Consider the following 8,088-nt stretch of genomic DNA (forward strand, 5'->3'; position numbering starts at 1 on the left):
GGACTATATCAATATTGCCCGGTGGGGTTTTGATATGATCTATGTGCTAAATGGGCACACATGCGAACCTGCATAAAGAAAAGACCATGCACGGAAATGGGTAAGTAGTAGTGACCTTGAAGTCCCTCTCATGCATGACCACCTGAAGAATCCAAGCGAAATCCACCTCGAACCCTGCTATCATCGCCGCCATCAGAACTGCGCGATCCCATGTGACAATATTTTCTACATAATTGGGGAAAGGTAGTGGCGGACTATCAACCGCAAAAATTTGTCGTGAAGGTCAAGTTAGCCTTCTTGATGGTTCCCTTCGACTCAAGTACCCAGTTGGTAGCCTCTCCATCAATTGATAATTACCGTGCAATCCACCTCTTGGTGGTCTCTCCCAACTCTAGCTCACGCAGGAACTGTTCTTTAAGAAGTTTCCACCAGTAGTCGAACTGAGCGATGAGAAGAGTCTGGGTGGCATCAACATTCTTGGCGCATAGATATCGGCGGATAGCTGGCAAGGAGATGTCTACCCACTTGCCGCGGATTCGGATGTGACCTAGCGGGGCATGTTTGGCGGGGGGAACCCGCCTGTCTATCTAGGATCAAAGACTCGCCACATACAAGGCTTAGAACTCTTTGATCATTTCCTAATTGTATCGGCCCATATCACGAGCCATCCATTCTAGTCATTGATTGGTGAAGAGGGCATGGATTGTCGGCATAACCCCCTTATCAATCGGAAGATTGGCGTCTGTGTACACTTGAAACTGCACCTCAACACACCACTGGTTGGGCTGGTCGGCACCTGGGGCAGGGACTCCAGTCAGTGGTGCTAGAGTGGAATCAGCACTATCGGTCTCATTAGAGTAGGCGGACTGGGATGCAGTGGCTGGAGTAGAAGCCTCCTCAGATCCGGAGACTTCTTTTGAACCCGATACTTTTTCAAAACTGGAAGCATCCTTGGAGTATGTAGCAGACCCGGAAGGCGTGCCGGTTAGTATGCGCTCCTCTTCAGAATGGGAGGCAATGACTACGTCGGGCTCCACCTTCGTTGGACTGACTCTGGTGGTGCGTTCAACTCGTGCGGTAGTGACCGTGCCTGCGGGCACGTATTCGGGGTCACGCTCATCGTTAGAGCGAATGACCAATCAGGCTGATGAGGCGATAGATTTGGAATGCCCACGTGAGTATACTCGATATGTTTTTATTCCATAAGTGTTAGTACCTACGTATAACAACAATTGGTACCATTAGAACCAAACAAGACATGCATAGAAGAAACCAACAACGGAAAACCAAAACTGAATTGCCGGTGATGCAGTTGCAGTACCGCACGACGGACCCATTGACAGTTCGTCGAAAGTGTGACGGACTGTCATGGTGGTCCTTCATGAAAAAAATTGGATATCTTTTTGACACTTTCATGGAGAAAATCTCTGACAACCGTGATGGTTATGGAGGACGAACCGTCGTAGGCATGACGATCCGTCGCAGAGGCCCGTCGAGGGACACTTGAGAAATATATTTAGACTCATAGAAAAAAAGTCTCTAACAACCGTGACGGTTGTGCAGGACGGACCATCGTGGGTATGATGGTCCGTGATATGTGTTCGTAACGGACTCTTAAAATGTATTTAGAGACCCTCTAAAACAGGGTCTTTGAAAACTGGGACGGTTGTGCAGGACGGACCGTTGTGTGTACGAAGGTCCGTCATAAGTGCCCGTAAAACTGTGGGAAAATAAAAACTGGGCTATGTGTGACAGACCCCACGATGGTCCGTGGTGGACACGACGGTCCGTCATCGGGGTCTCTTTTTTTCCTACAGTGAAAGAATTGGGAATGCATAACTCCTCCCCTAAATTTGCTAATATAAACTAAACTTATCACCCCACAATTCCTAACCAATTACCTATCATTCTAGCTTTCCTATGGCAATAATTTCTTGACTTTTATTATGCAATTTCGGAGAACTATCAACCTAGGTTAGAAACAAATATCATAAAAAGATACCCCCCATTCGATTTAGTTATCACAACAACCACATTCTTTTGAAAATAATAATGGTCTGAAGTCAATTAGGATTGTCAGGGTGAGGTTTTAGCATGCACTAGGCGTTAAATATCAAACACGCACACATTCAGAAACATGTACTTTTTAGCATGCAAAAAAAATAACAAAATGTAGATGAGTGATAGAGAAGAAGCACATACTTGATACTGAAGTCAATGAAGGAGAAATGCAACACCACAAAGCGATGAGTATCTCACTAAACCAAGACTCCGACCAGCATAGAACAGGAAAATACTTTGGGAGTAAGGAGAAGAAGGGTTTTGGGGAATGTGGGTAAAGGAAGGAAATCAGAACATTAGAGAAAAAAGAGTGTTTATAGAGAAGAGGGGAGAGAAAATGGAGGAAATAAGGGAAAGAAACGGTTTGAATTAAGTGGTCAGAAGTTAAAATGTTTTAAAACTATTAATATTCGCCGGTCGGGTCAGATCGGGTCACCGGGTTTTGACGCAACGAGTCCCGTCGTGGGAGTCCGTCATGCGTTCCCTAACTTAGAAAATTTTGAAATACATACCTATGCACGATGGATTCTTGCGATGGTCCATTGCAAGCGTGACGGTCCGTCGATGGGTCCGTCAAAGGGCTCTGCAGACCAATTTTTTGCAAATTTTCTGGTGATGTGATACCTGCAAATTTACACACATCTACCTATTCTTTTTGTATTTTCTGGACTTTTTTTTTGGACACGGACCCTTAACAATGCTCTAGCCAACACTTCTAGGAAAAAGAAAAAAAATAATTAGACGGGACGTTTAAAGAAATAAAAGCAAAGAAACATGCAACTATAAATAGAAAATTACGAAAAACCTATAGTTGGCTAGAGGATACATATTGGGTTGCCTCTCAACCAATACATTGTTTATTGTCGCGGCACAACATAGGACACTTCATTACGAAGATTTAATCAAGATGGTATGACTCGATCACTTAATTCACTATTTCAGCGTGCCCTAGATAGATTTTGATTCGCTGTCCATTCACCTTAAACTGCACACCCTCTTTGTTCTCCAACTCAATCATTCCGTGAGGGAATAGTTTGGTGATCCAGTATGGACCAGTCCATATGGAATTCAGTTTACCAGGAAACAAACGCACCCTAGAATTGAATAAAAGCACCAAATCCCCAACCATAAAATCGCGTTTCTCAATCTTTTGGTCATCGTAATTCTTTATCTTTTCTTTGTAGAGGGCTGAACTTTCATAAGATTTTAGGTGAAATTCATTAACCTCGTTCAACTCATTTAACCTCTGTTCAACAACTTCATTCCAATCCATTTTCAACTTTTTCATTGCCCACAAGGCTTTATGCTCTAATTTAATCGGTAAGTGACAAGACTTCCCATATACAAGATGGTATGGGGACATACCTATGGCATTCTTGTATGTTGTCCGGTAGGCCCAAATGGCATACACAAGCCTCCTTGACCAATAACCGTTTTTGACAAAATCTACTTAATCTCCCTATTTGACACCTCAACTTGCCCACTAGTTTGAGCATGGTATGGAGTGGCCACATTATGGCAAACCCCATATTTATCCAATAATCCCTTATACAATTTGTTGCAAAAGTGGTATCCCCTATTACTAATAGTAGCCCTTGAGGTGCCAAATCGGGAAAGTATATTCTTTTTCAAGAACGTGGTGACACTCTTCCCTTCATTATTCGCGTGTGCAATAGCTTCCACCCATTTAGACACATAATCGACCGCTACTAGAATGTACTTCATCTCATGAGAACTCACAAAAGGGCCCATAAAATAATTAACCCACACATCAAATAGTTCAATAACAAGAATGGGATTTAAAGGGAGCGCTTGCCTTCACGATATGCCACCATCTTTTTGGCATCTATCACATTCCTTAACGAATTCATGAGCATCTTGGTGGATAGTTGTCCAATAGTATCCACATTGCAAGATCTTGTGAGCGGTTCAGATACCACTATGATGTCCATCTCCAGGTGAAGAATGGCATGCCTCCAAAACACTCAACATCTTAACTTCTGGCACACAACGCCGAATAAGCCCATCGGCAGAACTCCTATACAAGTTTGGATCATCCCAAAAGAACTTTATAATATCATACATGAACTTTTTCATTTGATGAATGGACAAGTCCGGTGGGACGATATCACTATCCAGATAATTTGCAAAATTTGCGAACCATGGAATGAAGTCTTGAGAGGCGGCCAATACATGCTAATCGAGGAAAGTATCATCAATTTCAGTCTTATCCCCCAACTCTCTCATAGCTTCATCTTCCAAACGGGACAAGTGATCAGCAACCTTATTTTCGGTCCCTTTTCTATCAATCACTTTAAAGTCAAATTCTTCCAATAGTAATACCAAACGAATCAACCTCGTTTTCGAATCCTTCTTTTCTATCAAATATCTCAAAGCAGAATGATCACTTTGCATTATAACCCTAGTGCCAAGAAAATAAGAGAGAAATTTCTCAAAAGCAAAAACTACTGCAAGGAGCTCTTGCTCAGTTACAGTGTAGTTCTTTTTGTCTTCATTTAGGGCTTTACGAGCATAGTAAATCGGTCGAAGGATTTTGTCCCTTCTTTTCCCCAATACTACACCCAGAGCAACCCCACTAGCATCACACATTACCTCAAATGGCTTGCTCAAATCCGGTGAAATAATGATAGGTGCAGACACCAACTTTTCTTTCAACTCACCAAATTCCTTAAGACAGGATTCTTTAAAATAAAATTTACACTCTTTCTCAAGCAACTTGAACAAAGGATGAACAATTTTTGAAAAATCCTTGGTGAACCTCTGGTAAAAAACTGTATGCCCAAGAAAGCTTCTCACACCTTTGAAAGATATAGGTGGGGGAAGTCTCTCTATTACCTCGACTTTAGCTCGATCAACGTCTATACACTTCTGTGAAATGTGCTTACCTAATACAATACCCTCTTTCACCATCAAGTAACATTTTTCCTAACTTAGTACTAGATTTCACTCTTCACACCTCTTAAGAACCTCAGACAAATGACTCAAACACCGCTCAAAGGAGTCACCAACCACAAAAAATTCATCCATAAACACCTCAATAGTGTCCTCCACCATATTTGAGAATATTGACATTATATATTTCTGAAATGTGGCAGGTGCATTGCACAACCCAAACGACATTCTCTTGAACGCAAAGGTCCCATATGGACAAGTAAAGGTGGTTTTCTCTTGATATTCCGGTGCAATAGAAATCGGATTATACCCCGAATAACCATCATGAAAATAGTACCACCCCTTTCCGGCAAGTCTATCCAACATGTGATCCATGAAGGGCATAGGAAAGTGTCTTTTTTGGTCCATGCTTTTAATATCCTGTAATCCGTACACACCCTTCAACTAGTCACCGTCTCATTGGAACAAGCTCATTTCTCTCATTGGGGACCACAATCATTCCCGATTTCTTAGGTACAATTTGAACAGGGCATACCCAACTAATATCAACGATTGGATATATCACTCCGGCATCCAACTACTTAATAATTTCCTTCTTCACTACTCTTGCATAGGTGGATTTATACATCTCTGATGCTCAATATTTGGCTTATGATCGGGCATGAGTTGAATTTTATGAAAACAAATACCGGGAGGGATCCCAATAATATGTGCAATAGTCCACCCAATAGCCCTTTTCAACCTTTTTAACACTTTCACAAAATTCCCAACTTGATGCACATTAAAATCTGATGCAATAATAACTGGCAAAGTGTAAACTTCTCCAAGAATACATACCTCAAATGAGGTGGTAGACGCTTAGATTCAAATTTTGGATCCTCTTCAATAGACGATTTCCCGGGTGGAGATTCGTGATGTTGCATATCTAACTCTAATTTATGTGGTTTAAAACGAACATTACCTCGATCAAGTGTCGTGACCAATGACCTATACTCTTCAATGTCATCACTATCAAAATTCATGATCACTGCCGCCAATGCTTCTACACCCAGACGCTCTTCAATTTGTACCTCAGATGACTCATCAACTCTATAGGATATAGCAGATAATTGGAGCTTACCACTCTGCCTCATGGATCTACAAATATTGAAGGCACTTCTTCATTGTTCAACCAGAATTTCATCTACCTCTTTTCCATATCAGCAATGGATCTACCCATAGTATGTAATTGCCTCCAAAGAATAATAGGCACCTCAAAATCGGCCTCACAATCAAGAATCACAAAATCGGTCAAAAATATGAAGGACTCCAGTTTTGCTAGAAGATCGTGGAGTATACCAATGGGCCTTTTTACCGTTCGATCAGCCATCAGTAGCCGCATCGCAGTGGGATTTGGGTCACCCAATCCCAACTTCTTGTAAATCGAGAGGGGCATGAGTTTTATACTTGCCCCAAGATCAAATAATGCTTCCGCAAAATGTAATAACCCGATTGTACAAGAAATAGTGAAAGCACCCGGATCTTCTTTCTTTTGCACTAGAGATCTTGTAGCATTGTCACTACAGTGCTGCATTCTATCATCATCCTCAAAAGTTATTGATCTTTTCTTTATAACCAAATCTTTCATGAAATTGTAATAATTGGGCATTTGTTCAAGAGCTTCTATTAAAGGGACATTCATAGAAAGTTGTGTCTACAACATTATAAAATGCCGGTATTTACCATCCTCAATCTTTTTTACTAAACATTTTGGGAAAGGAGGTGGTGGTGTAGGCATGGGGGTCACCTTTTGGGGCACCTCAATCTTCATCACTGTATCATCATCTCTTATCACCTTTTCTACACTAGACGACATAGGTGGATCAATGATTTGCTTACCACCCCGAGTAGTGATTGTCATATAATGCCCATCTTTTTTAGATTTTGGAGAGTGTTGCTAGGAAGAGTGCCCGATTTCCGTGTGTTCACAGTTGCAGACAATTGGGCCATCTACAACTCAAGATGCTTAATCGAGATTGCATGTGTATCAACTTTCTGCCCAATACCTTCTAAGTCATTCCTTAACTCTTTAGTGTGCTCATCACTAGCATCGAACCTCCTCATCATTTTATGTATCATATCCTCAACTCGCGCCATACTACCTCCACCATCCCTAGGAGCAACTTCACGATTTTGAGGTGGAATATAGGTCCCACTCCTATAATTTCTGTTACCATAGTTACCCTAGTTGAATTTGTTGTCGCGGTTGTAATTCCCATCTCGGACATAATGACCCTCACAGTTATAATTACCTTAGTTCCGACCTTGGTTTCCTTGACCTTGGAGCCAATTCTCCTGATTAAATCCTTGGGCGTTTGGTCGGAAACCCCCAGTCGGATAATTCACCGTATAGGAGTCCTGCTCATAGTAATATTCATCATTTGGCGGTGGTGTTTTAGACAAGTAGTTCACCGCATTTACCTTTTTCGCACCCCCATCAACATGTTTCAACACCAACCTAAGCTCAGTTCTCATTTGAGTCATCTCCTCACGAAGATCATCTACGATTGATTTGTGTGCGGATTGGACTCCGAAGGTGTTTCTCCCAGTATCTGACTTCCTAGTACTCAAAAATTTATTATTTAGGGAGATTTTCTCTAAATTTTCAGCACTCTAGGCATAACGACACTCCATATAAGGATCACACGCTATTGTATCCAACATCGCTTTGTTATTATCATCTTCTCCCTGATAGAAACACTCTTTTAGAGACTCATCATCTATGCGGTGATTTGGAACACTTCACAAGAATTAAGTGAACCTATCACAAGAACTGCTAACTGACTCTCCCGTAGTTCAACAAAGTTGTTCACTCTATCTTTGTGGTTTAGTTTCTTAGACACCGGGTAGTAGCATGTTAATAAATCATCCCTCAGCTGATTCCAAGTGAATATTGAGTTATAGCGGAGCTCAGTAACTACATAGAAGTTTCTCCCATCAGTGAGAGAGGAAAAGTTTTTAGCCCGATTACATACATATTCAAATTGGGCCTCCCTACACAACTTTTGCACACTGCCCTTACCTTAGCAATGTGGGCATGTGGATCCTAAGACGGTAGCTTTGAAAACAAACCTC

Source organism: Solanum pennellii, chromosome 8 (genome assembly GCF_001406875.1).
Source record: "Solanum pennellii chromosome 8, SPENNV200".
Taxonomy (NCBI): domain Eukaryota; kingdom Viridiplantae; phylum Streptophyta; class Magnoliopsida; order Solanales; family Solanaceae; genus Solanum; species Solanum pennellii.